At 32.6% G+C, this 12,949-nt stretch overlaps 1 long non-coding RNA gene across 1 annotated transcript; it reads right to left on the minus strand.

Annotated features, from left to right (window-relative positions):
• Positions 1-7,198: 7,198 nt before the first annotated feature.
• On the minus strand, positions 7,199-11,816 carry LOC123668245. The gene is made up of 3 exons (XR_006745541.1): positions 11,491-11,816; positions 11,085-11,156; positions 7,199-7,213 (listed from the first exon to the last, which is right to left on the minus strand). It is a non-coding gene; the product is annotated as an uncharacterized LOC123668245 (long non-coding RNA).
• Positions 11,817-12,949: the final 1,133 nt, after the last annotated feature.

Genomic DNA, 12,949 nt, shown 5'->3' on the forward strand with positions numbered 1-12,949 from the left:
TATTGTTTTAAATATATTTACATAACATTCGCTTCAGCATACAATATCCCACTGCTGCATAGGCCTCATTCCCCATTTAGGAGAAGGATCATAGCTTAATCCATCACGCTGCTCACACAATCCGTCCATCGCTTTTTTGCCCTGCCGTTCGCTCTTTGTCCTTCGACATTAATCCCTAACATTTTTTTACCCATAGGTATAGCGTTCATCCCTTCTCATTACATGCCCATACCGCGCTAAGTCTTGCTGATATATAGTTCCAACAGGACGGAGCCACATGCTACAATTGATTACTCAAAAAACTTTTGATGAAAGAATAATTCCACGTAATGGTCCAATTAATTTGCCAGCAAGAACCTTTGATTCAACCCCATGGGATTATTTTCTTTGGGGTTATGTAAAATCACTTGTCTACGTCGCTAAACCAGAGACAACTGTACACCTCAAAATCAACATACGAAGATTTATTGGCGAAATACGGCCGCAAATGCTGAGAAGTTTGTGAAAATTGGTATTCCAGATTGCGCGTTGTACGCGCAAGCCGTGGCGGCCCCATGGCCGAAGTCATACTTAAACATTAATGTAATAAAAAATTATCCAATAAAGCCCGTTTTATTGATATTAAAAATATATTTCTTTGTTATATCATAATTTAAAGTTGTATAACTTTAAAAAAAACGTCCCTTTTTATAAAATTTAATCAATTCTACTTAGTAAACTAAGCTTCAGCCTGTAATATCCCACTGCTGGGCATAGTCCTTTTCCCCCAAGTAGGACAAGGATCCGAGCTTAATCCACCACGCTGCTCCGATGCTGGTTGGCGGATATATTCCCTACTATGAGTAACGATCGCTATCAGTAAACTATGAAGTAATAAACAGACAAACACGCTTTTGCATTTATAGTATTAACTTGTACAAATAAATCTTTAGAATAACAAGTAGCAAAAAATTGTTGATTGTTTAACAAGCCACAACAATTATGTTCTCATCATAATAATATTATTTTATTCAAAAACAAAAAAATACAGTGTCTTTATTATAATTTAAATTTATGAAAACGCTAAACAAAAAAAAGTTAAATTTAAGTTAAGTTAAATTTAATTAACCTCATAATAATAATAATTATTCATTAAATTGTATTAAATTATCATAGTTTTACTTTATATAAAGTAATATTTTACTTATAGAAAATAAATTAAATATATAAGTACGCCATTTTGTAATACTTTTTCATTAAAAAAGTACTCTTACTTGGTATTACGCATTATTCCCTTAAACAAATCCCTAAAAACTTATTCAAAAACGAAAACCACAATCATTTTAATAAAACAGCAATGAACAAACCATAAACTATCACAAAAACACACTTAAAATTACACAAAACACATTAAAAAACGGAAAAGTACAAATACTTTTTTCGCGCGTAAATATTCTCGTAACTTTTTAATGTTCTTACGCAAATGTGAAAGAAGGATATTAGAAAGCCGAGTTGATGTCCGCCGTGGCGTAATCGCGAATTAAAACTGACTCGCTTTGGTGAGTGACGCGATTGGTTGAGACTAGTGACGTGCTTTTGATGTAACGACATCGATAACATTTTCGATACTATTTTTGAAGTAAAGATTCTTTACGCACGCTTAACTTGGAGAATAGGCTGGTGAATGCGTGACGAGAACGTTCCGAAAAGTGTGATCGGGCGAGGCGGACGGAAGTTGAGAGGGAGATATAAGTAAGTGAAGATAGAAAGAAAGTGATTTACCTTTCGTAAGTTTTACTTCAGTCGTGTGGTCTATAGCACACTCGTTTTTTTTTTTTTTAAGATTATTTTCCAAAGATATTTCTTATGATAACCAGAAATAAGAATTCTTAAAGTAAATTGGAAATTCATTTTTGTATGAATCTTCGTATAAATGTAGTATTAATTTAGGTTGTTTTATTTCCGTGTAATAGCGTTCAATGTCCAGTCACCGTGTAGAAACAATTTTTTTAAATAGCTTTTACATTGTATCTATTCATCTACTATCGATAACTGAATGGCATATAGTACCTAATTAGAGGATTCCTTTGAGACCTTAGATTTTTTTTTTTCATCAACGTCAACGGTAAATACATCTCTCAACTTCGTTTCACTGACGATATCGTCATCTTTGTGGGAGCTAGACCAATGCTGGGCGACCTGAACGAGTCCTCCCGTCGAGCCGGTCTCAGTATAAATTTAGACAAAACGAAAGTTATGTTTAACAACCTACCTAGTCATACCGAGACCGTTATCGACCGATGGTAGCCTTTCGAAGTTGTTCAGTATTGTCTACCTAGGCCATACAATTCGACAAGACCGAAACAACTTCCGAGAAGGAAGCCAATAGAAGGATTCGGTTCGGGCTAGGCAACGTTTGGCAGGCTTTCACTCACTTCGAAGGTTCCGCAATGGCTGAAGACAAAAGTCTTCGAACAATGGGTCCTGCCTATTTTAACACACAGTGCCGAGATGTGCACACTGACGAAGGAAATAGTCCACAAGTTTAAAGTTGCTTAATGTGCAATGGAACGGGCTATGCTTGGGGTCTCTCTCAGAGACAGGATTAGAAATGAGACTATACGCGAGGAATCGAATGTAATCGACATAGCCCACAGAATTAGCAAGTTGAAGTGGCAGTGAGCTGGTCATCTATGTCGCAGGACGGATGGCCGTTGAAGCAGACGTGTCCTGGAGACAAGATCGCGTGTTGACAAATGCACTGTAGGACGTCCTCCCAATCGCTAGACCAACCATCTCGTCGTATCGACGTTATCGACGTTAGATTGCCGATTTTTGTTGATTTACTGATTTTAATCAGGAAATTAACCTTTATTTAGTTTTTCTTACATAGCTTTAAAACTAGTACATTAAAAAATACACCTAAAAAATATTTTTGATAATACTTAATATATTTTAGTTACAATATTAAAAAAATATACAACGTCACTAACATCAATAGAAAAAAAATCACGTAACAATTAAAAAATATGTAAAATTACACTAAAAGTCAATTACATAAAAAAATAATACTTTTTTCTAAAATAGAGATAAAACATCGATATCGACATTCATCAGTACTCGCGCATCACTACAAGCATCACGAGGCAATAAAACCACTTGAGATATCTACACGGCCTTATAAGCAAAGGTAAGGAAGAAACAACTTTATCGTATTTATAAATAAAATTCAAAATTACTTGTTATTATTATGTCATACTATGAGATATAAGTAGACCTATATTTGAATTGAAATCTCACCATACTAGATTGAATCACGCGATTGCGTCTGCATAACTTCATAATATAAATAGTTAAATCTTTATGCACCCTTTAATTGTTGTGTTGCTCTATGATTGTAACAGAACGGGTGCTTAAGCATAGCTTGCATAGTGCTAATCTTAAGCTTAGCCATAATGTATTGACAGTTGACACTACCAAATTCAGTAGTAGATCATAATTTGTTCAGATTTATCTTTAAATTGACTGATAAAATTAAAAGGAACGTAAAATTTAAATATAATTATGTATATTTTTATAATATTGTTCACTATTTCATTTTAAGTTTTACTAAATTGTTATTTATGTTATAATATACTTGACATATATTGGCCAGGCCCGTTTGGAAAAAGGAAACAGGGTGACACCCTGTGACATGTGACAGGTGAACCCCTGATAAGTGGCTTGCTGAAATTAAAAAGATAGCAGGAGAAAATTGGACATCAAAAGCCAAAGATAGAAAACTTTGGAGTGAAATGGAGGAGGCCTTTACTCGAAAAGAGGTCCTTAATAGAGAAAGAATAACTACATTTGCATGATTTACTCACAAAATTATTTATTGTATTTTAAGGATAAATAAATGGCTTAATAATAATACTTGATATATATACATTTTAGTGTCAAAGCCCTAACAAAAATAATTAATGGTAATATGGAACAGAAGCAAGATAAGATACTTAAAGATATAATTTCGCATGTGGAGTAGCTACCCCCTCCCCCTCCTTAAAAAACAAAGACAAAATCAGCGGTGTAGCTCCTTTATTTTTTAATAAACTTCTAAAAGGAGGAGATTTTCCATTCGGCTGCAGTTTTTTTTTTTTTTTTTTTAATTTTGAAGTGTTACCCCTTAACTTTTTACTGGATAGACCAATTTTAATTTTTTTTTCAAATTCGAAAGCTGGTGCGGACCCATTTAAATTTGATCGAAATGTGACGTGTACTTTTTAAGTTATCTATACTAATATTATAAATCTATAGTTTGTTTGTTTGTTTAAACGTGATAATCTCAGGAGCTACTAGTCCGAATTAAAAAATTCTCATTGTTTTGGATAGTCCATTTACTATATAGTATTTTAATAAGTTTATCAAATGAAACCGCGGGGTACAGCTAGTACATAAAAATACGTAATAATAATAATAATAGTTATAAATATTATTTATGTCAGTTCCGTATTATTTTTAATTAGTATTTCGTTTTTCGTTAATTAGTATTTTTAATTAGTATAGCGATCGTTACTCATAGTAGGGAATATATCCGCCAACCCGCATTGGAGCAGCGTGGTGGATGGGGAAAGAGGCCTATGCCCAGTAGTGGGATATTACAGGCTGAAGCGATTCTTTATTGTACACCAAAGAAAAATACAATACATCAAGATTAGTCTTAGCTTTGTACAATAGGCGGCCTTATCGCTAAAATGCGATCTCTACCAGGCACCCGTGTTGCGGAGGATATTATGACCAGTGAACACAGACAGACATAGATGTACTTATAACATATAGAATAATATTATTTTATATTTATATAAATATACAAATAAATAATAATAATAAGACAATAGACGTAACGTACATGTCTTATAACACATATGAGTGACTAACAAATATCTATATTGATACACAGATAAACTTAACTAAAGTAATATAGGCCTTGATAATTGAGACAAATGGATACGTATTTACTGTTTACTTGTCAATGTCAATTGATATTTAAAATTATAAACAAACATACTTTTTAACTACATTAAATAATATAAAAATATATATAAATAAGTAACACAATTTGTTCTTTTATTGATCTGTTCTGTTCATATTATTGTATATTTTTTACCGAGAATACAAAAAGAGCTTTTGTTGTTTATTATTAAATAGTTTTTATTTAGTTTTTAGAAGATTAACTGTTGAGTTTCTTGGCGACTCTTCTAAGAAAAATCTACATAGCTTCAACTATACAAATAAATAAAATTGGAGTGTCTGTTTGTAATATTAAAATAACCGTAAATGAATGTATACACGATACATATACCAAAATAATATTTTTTTACAAGTTTTGTCTGTTTTAAACGGCTGGATCGATTTTGACGGGACTTTCACTGGTAGATAGATGATGTAGTAAGGAGTAACTTAGGCTACTTTTATTGTAGAGATTTATTTATTTTTTAACTCTCCGAAGTGAACAGTAACTTTTTTTTTAAATTCCACGCGGACGAAGTCGCGGGCAGAGCTAGTACAAACTATAATAGAACACAATACATAATACTTTATAAAATGACGACTTCAAAGTTCTAGCTTAACCTCCTTAAGTTCTGAAACATTTTATTTATTTTTGTTTGAATACATTATCGTGAAAAATAATTGTGTTTGCTCGCAAACGAAAAAAAAACCGACTTCAATTACATCGACGAGCAATACAACGTAGATCGACGAAAAAATAGTCAAGTAACTACGCGTTATCAAAGATTACTCAAAAAGTTGTTATCAGATCTCGATAAAATTTATATGTGACCACATGATAAACATCAGCTTTCGATTAAATCAAAAATTATCAAAATCGGTATATCCAGTAAAAAGTTATTGCGGATTTTTGAGAGTTTCCCTCGATTTCTCTGGGATCCATCATCAGATCCTGGTTTCCTTATCATGGTACTAAACTAGGGATGTCCCCTTTCCAACAAAAAAAGAATTATCAAAATCGGTACATCCAGTAGAAAGTTATGCGGTATAATACAACGTAGGTCGACGAAAAAAGCGTCAAGTAAAAACGCATTATTAGATGTAACTCGAAAAGTAGTTATTAGATCTCAAATAAATTTAAATGGGACCAATTGGCACACACCACCTTTCGATTAAGACAAAATTTGTCGAAATCGGTCCACCCGGTCAAAAGTTCTGATGTAACATACATAAAAAAAAAAAAAAAAAAAAAAAAAAAAAAAAAAAAAAAAAAAAAATACAGTCGAATTGAGAACCTCCTCCTTTTTTGGAAGTCGGTTAAAAACGATTTATAATGAAACAAATCTTTCAGATTTTATCGCGGTTTATTAAATTTCTTAGATGCCCGACGTTTCGGATAATTTACAGCAACCATGGTCACGGGAGGATTTCGCGTAAACATTAGAAAACATCCTATGGAAAAAATTTAATAAACCTCCATATAATAGTGTGGACAAATGTAGACCAAATTTTCATAGCGTCTCATAACTCGGTGTGAGATTTTGATCAGCATTAGTCCTTGTATTTATGAGGTTTATGAGACTTTTTCCATGAGGCAATATAAAGAAAACGACTTTTCCTAAACTTGAGATCCAGTTAGATTGATTTTTCATCGACGTAAACTATTAGATACAAAGGACTTTAAGATATCACCATCATTGATTTGTTACACAAAGAGTGTTCTTAAAACTTGTGTGGTCAAGACGACAAGTCTTTTTTAAAATTCGCGTAGAATGTGTTACACAATATAATATACAAATATATTTCAGAACTATAGCGATTACCTTCTACACGGGCAAGGTCGTAGGGAGTAACTAGATGTGGCGCCATCTATCTCGCCACATACAAACTAGAGAAAACTGACGTATCCTACATCGCGATATCAAAGTTATCCGAATATACAAGAACCCGACTACCTTCGGGGCAGTAGCCCACCAGACACAACATCCGTCCTCCCTTTTCAATAAGGGATGAGGAACATTACACCCTGCTCCCATTGCACCGCCCCAAACTGGTGACCCCGACGATCGTCAACGCAGCCTTCGCGAGCTACGTCATCGTGACGTCATCATCACCTCACGCCCCCAAACTACTGCCCCGACGGGCCGAAACTTAAACTTGAATCAAAAAGCTAATTTAAACCTGCAATTAATAAAAACTACTTACCGGAATGACTTATCTTTTTCCAACATTTCCGTCGTATCACCTGAAAAATACAAAAAGATGATGACAAACAAAACTTTATTAACCAACTGCAATAAAAAAAAAATAAGGATTTCAATTCGACTGTTTTTTTTTTTTATGTAGCCTATAACTTTTTACTGGATGGACCGATTTCTATTATTCTTTTTTTTAACCGAAAGATGGTGCGAGTCATATAGTCCTATTTAAATTTAATCGAGATCGAACAAGTAGTTTTCGAGTTATATCTAATAATGCGTATTTACTTGACTATTTTTGCCGACATACGTGGTATTATAACTCATAATATTTACTGGGTGTACCGATTTTGATGAATCTTGTTTTAATCGAAAGCTGATGGGTGCCTTGTGGCGCCATTGAAATTTGATCGACATCTGATGACTACTTTATGAGTAATCTTTGATAACGCGTTTTTAGTTGACTATTTTTTAACAATACAATTATTATAATTGATATTATATATGTATATGTAGTTATTGAGATAGGAGGCAGCAGAAAATACTGACCGACTTGGGAGAGTATCTCTACTTTACAGAAGATTACAGATCAATAAATATAATAAAAATGTAAATGTAATATGTTTGTGCACGCTAATCGCAAAAAGCTTAACTGATTTAGATGCGGTTTTCACTAACACCTATATTGTGGTAAACTTCACTTAACATTGTATTTATTTCATGTCAATCGGTTCATAAATAAAAAGTTATGCCAATTTAAAGAATCACTATGAACATGTTAAGTCACTATTCCACGAGAACAAAGTCGCAAGTACAGCTAGTAAATAATAAATTCATCACTTCAGCCTAATGAAGTCCACTGCTGGATATAGGCCTCCACAAGTTCACGCCAAAAATGGCGTGAACTCATGTGTTTTGTCCATAGTCACCACGCTGGGCAAGCGGGTTGGTGACCGCAGGGCTGGCTTTGTCGCACCGAAGACGCTGCGGCCCGTCTTCGGTCTGTGTATTTTAAAGTCAGCAGTTGGATGGTTATCCCGCCATCGGTCGGCTCTTTAAATTCCAAGGTGGTAGTGGAACCGTGTTATCCCTTAGTCGCCTCTTACGACACCGGGGAAGAAAGGGGGTGGCTATATTCTTATATTTTTTTTAAATATACGTTTTAATTATCATTTAATGACTTCGTCAAACGATAAATCATTTTCCCTGACTCATTATCGTATGCAAACGATAAGCGTCATCAATTCATGCCTCAATAATACGCAATAGTCATCGTTTGTCAGACAAATTGACCATTGTCGCGTAAATTTACGTTTCGGGAACTCGTCGCGTTTTGTCACGTTAGATTTGACAGTAGTTGGTTGGCAGTGGTTGGTAACCAAATTCAAATTAAGGATGTAATAAAAACTTGTTTGTCCAATAAGTATGTGATGTTTTTGGCTTTGGATAATATTTGAGTATGGTGATATATTTACGCTTTCATTCCATGCATAGTTTCGCAGATTTATGCATGTTTGCCCAAAAATTTCTCGGAAACTAAGTCATATCGAGATAATCCTTTTTGATTATCATGTATATTCCAACTTACGGAACAATCTAAGTTTCATCAAAATCGGTGCATTAGTTTTTGAGATATGGGTATCCAATTGTCCACGAAATGCTAACTTTACCTAGTTAGTTTAGTTAGTTAATTCACATAGATTGGTACCTAATTTTTTTTCAATTGACAGTTATTCGAAGTCATCTTTTTTATTTTATTTTTTATACGGTTAGGGCGACAAACATGCGTATAATCCACCTGATCTCTATAGACAGTTGAAACCCTATAGACCCCTGCAGCACCAGAGCATCGCAAGCGCGTTGCCGACCCTACCATCTTTCTACCTTACTCACCTTGACTGGTTATTTTATTATTGTTATTTTTTAAGATTAGGGGCGTTCAATAGTGTTTATAACTTGTCCCAGCGACCTTGTCATATCATTAAATGCCAAATATGACAAATTTAGTTTTTATCAGTCGTAGATAAATTATCAGGGGCAAATGAATTGTATTGCTTATCGGTCAGACATATTAGATATGAAATGTAGGTAGTATCAAGCTCTGAATTAAAACTTTATCTAACTTTCGTTATTGAGATGTTGCTACATGTAATATATTATGAAGGACATCTTTTGTACTGTATTTTTTAACAAATAAAAAGAAAAAATTGAAACAAAGATAAAAAAAGTTGTTTGCACAAGTGTCATCAGTGGTATCATGTTTTGTAATTATGACTGCTAAAAGCCATTTTTATACCACTATAATAGCTTACAAATGTACAGTTTGCTTGGTAAGCAGTTACAATGGTCTATGGACCTGCACACCTACACATCAGAACTTTGCTGTCCACTTAATATATTCTTAATAATGTCCACACAGTGTCCCTAGCTCTGGTCACCTTACCAAAATTTGTCAATAAATAGGTACACATATTCCAGGATTAGTTTATACTTTTTTTCCCGCCAAATGTGAGATAAGTAGTACTTGCAAATTCAAAGTTGATCATAATTACTTAATCATTTTAAAAAAGCTATTTAAAATGTCATTATATTTATCATCCACTTTTTTTCTTTTATTGATTTTTTTTTTTTTCTTTTGACCTACAAGGACACACCAGTCCTATGGTAACAATAAATGTAAAAAAATAATCGCAACACGCACAAAAAACTTAAACAAAAATACCTCAATTACTAATCATCCAGTTATTATAATTATTACATACTTTAAAAATACAATTCATAACCATTATGACAGTAAATTAAGATTACTTTCTTTATTTTTAATTTTTTTTTATAATATTATTTTATCTGTAAGGGAAGTACCAAATCATTCGCAATACAAGTGTTTGACAAGTTACTGAGAAGACTCTGTGATTAATTATAACAAAGCTAGCAGAAATAAATGTGTTAATTAAAAAAAAAAAAAAACTGTTTTATGTTTGCCTTGAATGTGTGAAGCAACTGTTTTTCATATTTCTTTTTCTGTCTGTAAGAAGACTCAGGCGGGAATTGAAACCGCAACTCGCAGGACAGAAAGCAGGGACACTACAAACTGTACCAACAGGCTAGTCATTGGGAGTAGAAGGTCAACAAAGTGTGATATTATGTGAGGGTTAAGGGTCCAAAATTTTGTTACATCACATTTCAAAACATATTTAATTGTTAGTATTAAAACATAATATATGTCAACTTCATATCTATTAACAACTAACTGAAGTAACTAAAGTTTAATTTTTTTTTTTTGGCAAATTAACACTCGCCTGTACTAGTTCATAAATGTTGACACTTGTTTAATTGATGTTGATTTTATTGAGAAATAATTTAAATGGAAGTAAAAATAATTTATTTATTTATTTATTTATTTACACTTCTGCACACCAACACAAAAGCAAAACAAGTTCAATGAGGCAAAAAAAAAAATAATAATAAATTTGTATTAGTTGCAACAGGCGGCCTTATTGCTAAAGCAGCGATTTCTTCGAGGCAACCTTTGGGCAGAGGACTAGAATTGATTGTTATTGGGGATATGGGCGCAAAATAAGTGCTATCAGTCAAATAAATAATGTCTAATGTTTTTATTTAAAAATTTTTAGGTGTACAGTTTGCAAAATAAGTGGTGTCACACTTGGCAGGGGTGGTGTCATAATTGTGTCCAACTGTGAAAAGGACTGTGAAGGGGTCAAAATATTGTAAAATTCGTGCAAAATTGTGGATGGCCCTCTAGTTATGAAACTAAGGTTAAAAAATCTTTCTTTTTTTTGTATAAATCAATTTTAAAAAAATCTTTTTTGTTGTATAGTTAAATTTAAATATATATTTTTTTTTCAATTATTGTTATTGGATTGTTTTATGTTGTAAAATGTATATTTATATACTCACTTGGTACATCCATTTTGGTTTTTTTTTTTTTTTTTTGTTAATTGCTCATCACATTTCCATCAGACTTTTACTCTGTAAACAAGAAACAATAGTAAAATATACAATTTATAAACCATGTTTTGTAAAAAAAAATTGATAGTAAACTTAGTTTTCTAGTTGATTATCTTCTTTCAAAGAATGTTTTGGTATTTTAGCAGAAGGTTATCAAAATAAAATAGTAGCTTTTAATTAATTAAAAAAGAACAAAAATTCAAATATATAAAAACTCCTGACAGACGCCTCCTTTTACTTTCCAACCCGTTTTTTTTATTGACAATACTATCTGTCAAAACAGTGAAAGTATTTTTAAATGTATATTTTATTGAAATTGTTTTTAAATGTAAATATGAAACTTAATGTAACTTACATTAGTCGTATAATAAAAGTTACTGACCTCTAAATAGGCCACATAGACGCCACAATCGCAAATAAAACGCGGAATAAAGATAAATTTAAAAATACACCAATACTTTACAAATAGCAAAGTTAGCTCAAAATTAAAGCCACACTACACACAGGAATTAAAACTTTTTCATCACACTTTATTTAATTTTTTATTCTGTATCAGAATTAGTTATATTATAACAGAATTCTATGTTTATTAGAATTCTTTTGATACGAATTTTGATTTGATTAAGTATGCTGTCAGTGTATTTGACAGCCTTTATTACAATGGCTACGTTCCACTTAAGACCCGCAACGCTATAAAGTTTATACAACGACCACTGAAATTACCGTTCCACTAACGTAAAAACGTCACGGGCGTTATAGGTGAATTTTATAGGTGGAACGCATAGTTGAGCGCTGTATGCTTACAATATATTGAAAGATGCCCACGATAAAAACACGGCAGCTGTGGGGGTTCTGAGTAAATATTTCGCATGGATTGGAGTAAAACTTAATTCAACATAGATTCCCGTGAATGTATCGTTGCATTTTTGATGAAACGAATGAGAGATAATGACTCGGAAAGCTCTTCAAGATCTGATGATATTCACAATTTGACACTAACAGTTGTTTTTTCAAATTCTCGCCACTTTATGATGAAAGTCAGCTCTGACCCACCTATATATCTTCTTGTTCTTAGTAAATCTTCTTGCACTGTTTGCCTCGCTATAATAAACACTTACTCATGACCATGGGTTGACTGGAAGAAATCTCTTTTAGAGATAAGTCCACCTTTGCCATAAACATTATTATTATGTTGTTTTTACATGTATTTTTTGAGTGCAATAAAGTATATATATATATATATATATATATATATATATTGTGAGTGAAGCGAGTGCGATGTGGTCGCAAGCAGTGACGTCATGTATGACGTTGAGCGATCGCTCGCGATGACCACGGGCCTAAGGTAGAACCATAAAGTGGACGTTACAATCGCTGCGGTCGTTCAGTGGAACGCACCCTACATGTCATTTTTCCTAAAACGTTTCGTTTCAACTGAATAAAATTACATAATAAGTAATTTATTATAATAATTTAAATTTGTAGCTTTTTTTTCATTATAGACATACTGTAATTAGTATTAAATGGATTTTTCGTTCTTTACATAAACTGTAGCTCCAAAGTTCTACACAAAACTCTTATTAGAAAAAAAACTAAAAAATTTAAATTAAATGGATGTTTCAAAATGACAATATCATGATGATTTAATAACATTTTATTTTAATAAGTTTTTTTAAACTATGATTCCATATTTCATACCATCACTGAGTTTCATATACTTAGTAGATTAATACTATCATGGAGCATCTCTCTATGCTCCATGAGTACTATTTTCACGCGTTTTAGGAAAAAATAGGTACCGTAAAATGGGGTGA

Source organism: Melitaea cinxia, chromosome 30, assembly GCF_905220565.1.
Source record: "Melitaea cinxia chromosome 30, ilMelCinx1.1, whole genome shotgun sequence".
NCBI lineage: Eukaryota > Metazoa > Arthropoda > Insecta > Lepidoptera > Nymphalidae > Melitaea > Melitaea cinxia.